The 10,520-nt window shown below is 40.8% G+C and overlaps 1 protein-coding gene across 1 annotated transcript in view; it reads left to right on the forward strand.

The window, feature by feature from the left end:
- The first annotated feature begins 2,276 nt into the window (after positions 1-2,276).
- The window catches only part of DVL1 (dishevelled segment polarity protein 1), a 72,617-nt gene continuing 64,373 nt past the window's right edge, over positions 2,277-10,520 (forward strand). The window contains exon 1 of the mRNA XM_009325166.1: positions 2,277-2,343. The gene's annotated coding sequence lies outside the window, so the exon portion shown is untranslated. The remainder of the gene's footprint in view (positions 2,344-10,520) is intronic.

Below are 10,520 nucleotides of genomic sequence, written 5' to 3' on the forward strand. Positions count from 1 at the left end.
AAAAAGGCTTGCAAGGATGCTAGTCCTTAAGGTCTGCTTTCTAGGCAGAAGTGATTCATGGCCTATTGTGGGAGTGAGGGTATGAGAAGGGCGTCCTGTATAATGGTGACTGTGGGCTCCTGTTTTGAAGAGTGATGTTATTCTTACCCTTAATCGGAGAAACCAAATGGGGAGCTAATTGCCCTGCATTTCATCTGTATCTCCTTACTAGAGATAACCAGACCAAAGTGTTGTAGTAGTAACACGGACCATTTCTGTCCTGTCTTGTGGATCATCATCAAGAGAGAATCCATCATAGCACTGATTCAGAACTGTGTCATCTTACACTGAAACTACTGAACTGTAACAATGAAGCAGCCCAACTGTTTTACCAAATCCTATAGTCAGGATTTCAGAATTAGCAGGATTCAGTGGTTCTGATTTTAAATTAAGTAATAGAGCACAGGTTGAAAACTGAAGCACCACTCAGGCTGGTTTCTGAAATGGTGATTCTTTTAAAATTTCTCATTTGATGGTCTCTTCAGGAGCCACCAGCAATGTCTATTTCTTCTCTAAAGACAAAAAACACTTTCTGAGAGATCATGGCCTTGTATAAATGAGGGAGGTTTGTTAAGGAAGCTGATGCAAATGCAGGGTTTTCTTAATCTCAGTCTTTGCTGCTTTAAATTGGAAGTCTCCGGCTTAAAGCAGCAGTACTAAAAAATATGGTTTAAAGGGCCCTGCTGAAAGGTGACATTTGTAATTGGTTTGTAGAGTTAGAAGCTGGCTCACTGGGGGCTTGTTGCGAAGAGTGCTTCAAGGCAGTAACTAATTACTCCCAGTAGTACTGAACCACTAGTTGGTTTCGAACCTGCTCTTTTCATCTGGATGATTCCAAAGGAAGTGACCCTGGTGTAGTCAACAGCGCCATTGTTTCCAGATCCCAGATGGGTTTAGAGAGGCCTTCTAGCGTGCGTTCAGCTCTGCAGGCTGCTTAGTCCAGGAGTTACAGGAGAGCTGGAGGCTCGCTTTGCCTCCAGCAGACCTGATAAAGATCTTGCTGACCTAAAACATGATTACTTTACTTTCTAAGAGGACGAGTGAGCACTGAATTGCTTGAAGAATTCAGAATATCTTTTTGTAGCTATAAATATATATATGTGGTTATGACTGGCTAATTTCATGAATATGAGGTCGTTAAATGGGGGCCATGGTGGTTACCGTGCTAGTTAGAAGAACAGAAACATCTGAAGTAACTTCAGTTGCTGCTGAATTGGAAGCTTGGAATTAAGTCTAATGAAATGGGAACATTTCTGTTTTCTCAGTAATTGTGTAATTTATATTTGACTATGACCAATCTTAAACTGTTGAAACAAATGCTGATTCTGAGATACTGAGTCACAGTAAGTGTCTTCATAATTGAAAACCTTATGAAAACCCTTATGTTAGTAAAACAAATTGCTGATTTTATTCTCCTTAATCATAAGGGTTTGAGTTCTGGATTAAGCTTTTTATCCAGAAGCCTTCAGAATGGCTCCTAGCTGAATGCCATATTGGCATTGCATCTGTTTAAAAAGGAATGGGCTAGGGCAGGGAACTCAAAGCCGCAGCTGCACCTCTGTTTGACCGTGTCAGCTCTTCCCCCGACAGGGGTCAGGCCTCAGCCTTGCTAACCATTTTGTGAAACCATCTTGGAGTGAAAGGAGGGAGGTATAGGGAGCAAGAGGGGTGTGTGGCTAGCAGGAGTGGGAAGAGAGCTTGAGTTAATGAGGAAGGTTGAGATGCTTGTCTGATGTACAGGAGATGAGGGTTCAATATGAAGCTTGACCACAACTCCTTCAGCGCCCTGGGGGGAAGGTGCTGTGTTTCGGCTCCAAATCCAGTCTAGGAAATTGAGGTAATACTCCTTTCTTTGCCGACAGAGTGGCCTTAACTCGTGATCTGTGATCTCTGACACAGAGACTGCACAGCACAGTGGGATTTTAATCACCATCAGATCTTTAAAAATTGTGGTGAGATGGAAGACTCCAAAGTGGGAAAAACGCTTGTAATTACTTTTGTGCCTACCAATTTGGGATGGTTGTCTGGAAAGGTACTATTCTACCCTTTATTTTTACTTGCTTCCTTTGTTCTAATAGTCACATATTCTTTAAACATAGAAGACTTGCTGATACCAACATTTTAGTAAAAATTTTTATTTTTCCTGGACCATTTAAGAAAACCACTGTCCCTTCTGATCTGATGTGATTTCAAACTCTTGATTTTCTTCCTATTGTTTGTTTTTTTTCCCCCAGGGTGGTAAAGGAGGAGATCTCAGACGACAATGCAAAGCTACCTTGCTTCAATGGAAGAGTGGTGTCCTGGGTATGTTGGCTCATGTGTCTGTATGCATATGTTGTTTGATACAGTGGGCACAGTAGCAGGGTAGTTGGTACATGGGTCCTGATTTTTAGAAGTGTCTTGAATCTCAAATTACATGGAAGCAAAGCCTTAGTTTTTCATTATATCTGTAACATCCTGTTATTAAGTAATCTATTTTAAAAATTAGAGTGAAGTCCACAAAGGTGTGCAGGGCTGAAAAGGTGGCTTAAAAATGAAACCTTTAATGTTAGTAACATGTTGTGTTGTCTTTTCTTTCCCACTGTTGTCTCTCTTCCTTGCCTCCAAAGTATTACTGAATCTGATGGAGGGCTCTGAAATAGTGCTGTAAAACCTCACAAAATAAGGCTGGACTTCTAAAAACATTTACTTGCTTACCTTTTGTTGACACCAGTAAGAGCCAAGCTCTAACCCTTGTTTAAAAAAAAAATTAAAAAATTGTCCCACAGCATAAGGTTAAACGTAACAGCCAGCTTGCTGTTTTCCCCAAAACTCAGGTTTGGCTGGAGTATGAAACGATTTTTTGTTAAGGACTTGGCTTCAACAAGTGATGCAAGTAGGGTTAGAAATCATAGTGCCATGATATGAGAACTGTGCTGAAGTAACTAGAGACATTGGACAGCCTTTCAGCATTGGATATGTGTTTGGTCTTATGTTTGCAGTCTTCCTACTTCTGGTAGGATGAAGGTAAGCAAGAAAGTAGTAGTAGTAAAGTAGGTTTACAAGAGTTTTTTCCAAGTGCACAGTTAGGACAACTGGGGCTACTTGTGATCCTCAGCTGGAATGAACTGCCATGTCTCCGTCTATTTCTCCAGTCCTGTGCTGATTTTAGGAGTTGAAGATTTTGCTCACACGTTTACCAGTACCCCTAAAATATTTCTGTATCTCAGTCACTGAAGTTACACAGGATAAGGAAATCTGTCTGGGCCTTGCATATAATCGTGCTGGGTAGCTTAAAGTTTCTAAGCCTGGCTTCTTGTAGACAGGATTACATGTGCTTTCACTATAAAACCAAATACAGTATCGATTGCATGCTGTTGCCCGCAGTAGAGTGCATGTGCGCATTCTATTATTGTGTAAGGAAAGTGCAATGTATCTTTTAAACATCAGTTTGATTGGGAGATTGTTCTTAAGTAATGATGCCTTGTGGTTCATCACATACAGTCCCTGCTGGGTTCTAAGCAGCTGAAAACATTGCTCATGTGAGGGCAAGGGCTGGCAGATGAACTGAGCTCAGCTGTATCATACAATATTATCACTTCTTTCTGCTCTGTTGATTGCTTTCAATTTTAAGGCACTCAGACTTTGGCAACTGTGTAGTCCCAACAGGTTCGTAGTATTAGGCAAGCAAAGCACATAGCTTTCTAATGTATGAACTTAACCTTAGTCCTCCTACACACCCAAATGTGTACAGAATATTAAGCACTTACTAGATTTTCTATTAAATTGAGGTCTTAAAAATTGGGAGAATGTTCTCCCTTCAGTCTGTACTCTCTTAAAAGTTAGCTGTTTTGTCACTGGGAAATGCGTTCAAAAGGAAAAGCTACTTTTTTTTTTTTTTTAGGACCTCCATACCTTGTTTTTGGCCTTTGTGCTCCAACCTTTTGACTTAGCAGCAATAGCTGACTAATAACCAGTGTGACGTTCAAAGCTGTTCGTAGAACTTAGCCATGTATTTCCACCCAGCAGTGGGTGTTAGGCAACTAAATGCCTTGGTTTGAAAATCGATGAGTGTTTCAAAGCAAAGTTATGCTGATGTAAACCTGCACTGCTGAGCAGTGCTCAAGGGAAAGAAATGAACACAACCAGGGATCTGCCTACTTGCCTTCACAAAGAAGGGAAGATCCCCATGCATTGTGCTCCATGGAGGAGTAAATTGGTTGTCAAAAGAAATACTCATTCTCTAGAATAAAATCAGCGGCATTAGAGAATAAAATTAATGTTTAAACAAACAAACAACTGTGGTCTTTGAGACCTGATGGTCCACCTAGAGTGCTGTGGGAGACAGTGCAAGGTTCGTTCTTAATGAGGTTATTGGCTTATGTCCATTCTTGTGCGGGAACTGAACATTTGATGGTGTTAACTTCTCCAAGTCATGGCTGAACATACGTGCTAATGGCTACTGGTGTGGTATGAGTTCCTTTTCTCTTTGAGGGGCTGGAGATGGCTGAAGGGCTCAATGCTGCTGAATATGCTACTTTCAGGATACGCTTGAGCTATGAATGTTGGTGGTGCTGTTTTTGTCTTCAGTCCAAGGATTACTGTGGGCTATAGCACGGTGTTCTGACAGTATGGGAATAGATTGTACAAAAAGGGATTTCATGTGTAATTAACAAGCTGAAGAAAGCATCCCAAAAGCTTCAGATAAAAAAAGGCTATGAAGATGTCATTTATATTGCCATAGCGTGAGAGCAGCATCTGTTTTAAAAGGAAAGGGGTAGAAATGAATAGTAGCTCTTATCAGGAGAGCAAATTAACCCTGAGAACCCCTTTCCTCCTTCTCAGTATGTAACACTTGCACTGTATTTGCTCCTCAGTGTCATTTCCTCCTGGTTTCTTACCCTTTCTCCCATGCTGCTGAACTGATAAAAATTAATTCAAACAACAGGCTGATATTCGGATTGCCTTCTGCATCCCTGAACTGGGTCTCTTCTTCCCAATGCATTCAGGAGCATGGTAGTGTTTGTTTTTATCTATGCGGTCTAGTTAAAGAATGTATCTTTTGCATTGGTGATTTAATACACCGATGATTCATTCTGAACTTGCATACACTATTCGGGCTCTTCTGTGCACCAAAATATGACTCAGGTTGTTCCAACAAGAGCTAGCGTTCTTGGAGTTTAAGGAAAAACAACCCCCCAACCCCAAACTACTCCACATGAATAAGGATGTGGATTTTTTCATTCCCCTTTACATCACAATTCTTTAACCTCTTCCTCCTTCCCTCTTCCAACCAAAAACCCAAGGGCATTTGGTCTCAAGTTGAGAGCTGAATTCTTTTCCCAGCTTCTCAAATGCTATGAAATATGAAAATACATGCCTTTTCTGTTTTCCAGCTGAAAAACAGGAGAATATAAAGAACAGTAAGATCAGAACAAGAATATATATATGTACACACACACACACGAGCTAAATGTTATGTTTTAATTCTGTGACTGTTCCTATTTTAATTTCAGAGAAATGTTACAATTTCTGAAATGCATTTTAAGGATGAACTCAATTTATTGTGATTCCTGTCCAGTACAGGTTGCTGGCTGCTTTCCAATTGTAGAAGAATGCAGAATCCTTGCTCCAAGGATTTGTACCCTGTTTCAAATCTTCCCACCAATTCCTATTTTTTACATTAGAGTTTTTCTTGGAGGCTACAACCAAGATCAATGCCTCCTCTCCTTTCTTTCTCCTTGTGCTGTGCACTGTACATGTGGATGGTGGGAGACACGGTTGCTGATCCAGAGACCTCAATCTTGTGTTTTCTTTGTATGTCACAACTGTTTGCTTTTTCCACATTATGGGTGGGAACTGAGACACAGAAGTTTTTTATGCGGGTTTTTTCTTTCCCTTCAAGGTCATGTAGAAAGTCTTCTGCAACTGGTGGCAGATATCTTATAGTCTGACTACTTAATCTTAAAATCTTCCTTCTTGCCATTTTTTTAAAATGAGTGTACAGGCAAGTTTAAGTTGAAGGTAGCTTTTTAAAAAATGTAACATTTATTTTCTTGAACCTTTAATGGTCCTGGTGGACAACAAGTTGACTGTGAGCCAGCAATGGGCCTTTGCAGCAAAGAAGGTCAGCAGCATCCTGGGCTGCATCAGGAAGGGCATTGCCAGCAGTTTGACAGCGGTAATCCTTCCCCTCTAGTCAGCACTAGTGAGGACACATCTGAAGTGCAGTGTCCAGTTCTGGGCTCCCCAGAAGAAGGGAGATCTGGACACGCGGGAGCAAGTCTAGCAAAGGGCCTTGAAGATGGTTAAGGGACAAGAGCATCTGGCATACAAGGAGAAACTGAGAGAGCTGGGACTGTTTAACCTCAAGAAGAGAAGGCTTGAGGAGATCTTATCAATGTGTATCAGTACCTGATAGGGGAGTAAAGAAGACGGAGCCAGACTCTTCTCAACAGCACTAGTGACAGGACAAGAGACAATAGGCAGAAATCGAAATAAAGGAAATTCCATTCAAACATTAAAAAGCCTTTTTTACTCTGAGGGTGGTAAACCACAGCTTGCCCAGAGATGTGCAGTCTTCATTCTTGGAGATATCTAAAACCTGACTGAACAAGGTCCTTAGCAACTTGCTGTAGCTGACCCTACTTTGAGCAGGGCGGTTGGACTAGCTAATCTCCAGAGGTCCATTGCAATGTCAAGTATTCTGTGAATGGATTCACTGCTTTTTCTGTAACTTTCCTGATACTTGCATCATCCTCTTTAATGATAAGACTAAGGCAGTTTCTCATCTACCTTTAATAGACAATATAAAGACAAATTTGTTTTTTCTCAAGTCAGAACACAATCCCTCCTTCATTTCATATGTGCTTTCTTTAGGAAAAGAATGAGTTCAATTTGCCTTTCTTCCTTAGGTGAAATAACATTAGTTCAGTGATTAAGAAGAAAAACAATTTCACTATTTATGCCGACCCAGGAACTTAACACACAAGAATCAGTTCAGTCTGAGTCAGTAGCCAAGTCTCTAATAGTGAGAATGGTGCTATTGCAAAGATCTAAAAGCAAAATTTAGATGCGTGGCTTCAATTAATTGTTTCAGAGAATTAGTACTGCAGAGCCTTTTGTGAGCGCTATACCAGCGTAGGCTCTTCACAGACTCTGTTGCTCAGCAGCAAATGACATAATGCATTATAAACCCATCTATTTCAGCTGAGGCAGAGACAGTGCAGATTGTTGCAGGTAGTATGGATAGATACAGTGCATGAAGAGACTTAGATTCTCTCCTCCCTTCCCACCCATCAGCTTGTTTCCAAATTTAGATGCATATCCCACTAGTTTGGATTCAGTTTATAGCTCTCTTCTCAGAGATCACATAGTGCACCTTTTGCAGATGATGTTGACAAGGGCTGTTCTCTCTGCTGAACAGTCAGCTGAAACATCTGTGTCTGACCTGCATTACAAATTGCAACTTACTTTCTCCACACTAACACCCATAAAACTGCAGTGCTTATCTGCCTCTATTTGCTGCTAATTACTGGAGGAGTTTTACGTAAATCTTACTGTAAGTTAATTGTTCACAGTTTTGAACGCTTTAATATCCTATTCACTGGAACTTAACAGATAATTGCATACATATATTTCAAGGCTAGCAAGGTTGGTCTTTACCTTTTGGAAGAACTGTGTTTTGGGCAGGGCTATTTCCTTTTAACGTGATGGGCCTGAGCTTTCTTTGTCTCCCGTGTTATAAAATGTGGATCAGCTGGTAGCAGACAGCTTGGGATTCCTTCACAAAACCATCTGTGATAATTGTCGTCCTCACTATAAATTACTGCAGTGTATATGTGTGTATTTCACATCAAGATGACATATTTAAAATTGGAACATTAAGTGCACAGGATATAGCTTAGCTGTCTCTTCCCCCGCACCTCCTCTCTTGACTGATGCAGTGGCTACTTTGAAGTTTACAAGATGACTGACATTTAGAAATTTAAGATTTTCATCTTTTTTAATAACATTTGAATCCTTCTATTTGTCATAGGTAGGAACTTTGATCTTGGTGTCATATGCAGGACTGATTTCCATAGGGGAAAATGTTCAAGGGAGGATCTGCAAGTCTTTAGTTGTTGCTTACTTTTGCTGCCCTGGGAACTCGATGCACAGCTAGATTAGTATTGAATTAGAATCACTGCTCCTAATTAACTATTTAAACCTCCTCCCCATCCCTCCTGTGTCCTGCTTGTTTTTCTCCTCTGCGTCTTAGATCTTGTCCTTTTGATTTTGGGGTGGTTGTGGGTTTTTTTGGTTTTTTGTTTGTTTGTTTTTTAAGAACTAAATAATTTGGGACAGAGGGCTGCTACTTACTAGATTTCTTTTCAGTGGTTGACCTTTAGGTTTTCCAACAATATAGAGACTAACATTAATTGTATGGCAGAGTTCTTCTTCTAGTAGTTATTACTGTAAATGCGTATACACAAACACGTCTTCTGCAAAAAATAGCTGATACATGTGCCTGTTCTGCTAACACACACACAAAACATAGGATACAATTTTTCTCAGGGGATAAGTTGTTTTGAGTTCTTTGGGACTGCTTACCTGAGTGAAATTATTCATGCGTTTGTGTTTTTTTCAGGCTCAGGTCCTTACTGGGCAATTTGGAAAAATAGCTTGCACAGAAGAGGGTATGTTACCTTCAGGCTTTTTGCAAAAGCTTAAAATGTTTTCCTATTCTCTCTGCACGGCCCAGGGCAGCCTCCCAGTGGAAGCCGGGAATGTGGAAAGGATTGGCTTGCGGTTGCTGCCAGCTCGGAGCTGGCCGAGTGGCCTCTGCCAGCAGTTTGCACAAAGTCGGTTGGCTGTTATCTGTGTTTTTTAGGAAGGCTTTGCAACATCTGGGAACAATTCCCTGACTGGCTGCTGGGAATGTGCACTATTGCCTATTGGCTGGCAGTGATGTCATAGCCTTGTGGGAGTCTCTCTTTTTTTTTTTTTCCTTCTCTATTATCTGGGTGCCAACAGATAATACTTGCCCTGTTTGTACGTAAGCTTTTTAGACACTGTATTTGCAATTGCAATTAAAATTGTTGGGTAGAACCATTTAGTCTTCTATCGTGCAAAGCAACACAGGAGCTTCAGGATTGTTAAATGATCTTCAGCAAAGTGCCTTGTTGCCTTTCGGCGCAGAACTGAGGCAGTGAATGAAAATCCACAGAAGCAGATACTTGTTGATTCCTTGTGTATAGAATGAACTGATTTCAGGACCTGTTTCTCCTCTTCACAGATTATATATATCCTCATTCATCTGCTGATAGACTGAATTATCACACAGGAGAAAACAGCTGTGCATGAAATCTGACCTAAAGTGAAGAGGGTATTATCACAGTGTTGTATCTTCTTCCATAATGTTTAGAGCTTGTAAAGAAGGGAGGCGGGATCACTGAAAACATTCCTAAGCTTTAAGGTACCTGAATGAATTATTTGGGAAGGATCTGACTCCTAGTATAGGAGAATGCGATTCCTCTAAGGGGCAGCTGGGGCTGGAGTGCTAGGATCTTTATGAGCAAGAGATGGGGAAGAAGCAGCCAGGTTACCATGAAGGATGGGGGACTTGAAGAAAAAATTAAAGAATGTGCTGAATGAGGAAGCTTCAAAGTTGTATGATCTTACGGTCTTCTCTTTGCTAAAGTAATGTTGGGTAGTTCTGGTCTGATCTGCACAAGAATTCTCAAATTAGATTTAATCCAAGTTTGAATTGAAAGATGCTGTCCTATTTCTAACGGTGGTCAGCACCAGGCGGAGGAAAGGCCTGTAAGTAAGGAAATCTTACTTCCTTAGTCACGTGGCAGCAGTACTTAATATCATTTGCAGAAGCATGGGTACACTCAACTCAGGTCTCTGCGTTGCTCTGATGTACACAGGTACGTGTTTTTAGCTGGGGTGAGGAATGTGTAAGCTCTCAGAAAAACAGTCAGCAACCTGCTGAAAAAATCTGGAAGGGTGAGACATGGGAATAGCGTTATAGGATTGCAGATCCTTTTTTTTCCCTCCTGTTCTTACTCCATGTGTTCTCCGAGAGGCATTTAATCCTGTGCTTAAAAAGAACTTGCTGTGAAGTGGCAGTCAGTGAAATTGAATTTGTTTCACAGCTAGCCTGCTATACCGTGCCATAAACAAACACCTGAGTTGCTTAACAGAATCTGGGAGTAATCCGAGATAGTATATTTCATGAAGATACAGTATCTTCTCTAAAATGGTAGAAGGTGGCAGATGATAAAAATCACAGATAGAATTGACAATTTTATTTTGAAACCCAGTCTGCATCTTTCTGTCTCTGAACACTGAAGAAAGTCACCCTTTACCTGGCAGCCACAGTTTTCTTAAAGTTGTTCCTTTTAGCCTGTTACAGCTTCTGATTTCCAGGCTATATAAGCTTGATCCGGTATTCTCTGAGTATCTCTTGCTCCATGGTTGGACCAAACCCCAAACAAATGTACTGCAGTTTTCAG

Source organism: Pygoscelis adeliae, unplaced genomic scaffold (assembly GCF_000699105.1).
Source record: "Pygoscelis adeliae isolate BGI_AS28 unplaced genomic scaffold, ASM69910v1 Scaffold36, whole genome shotgun sequence".
In the NCBI taxonomy this organism is placed as follows: domain Eukaryota; kingdom Metazoa; phylum Chordata; class Aves; order Sphenisciformes; family Spheniscidae; genus Pygoscelis; species Pygoscelis adeliae.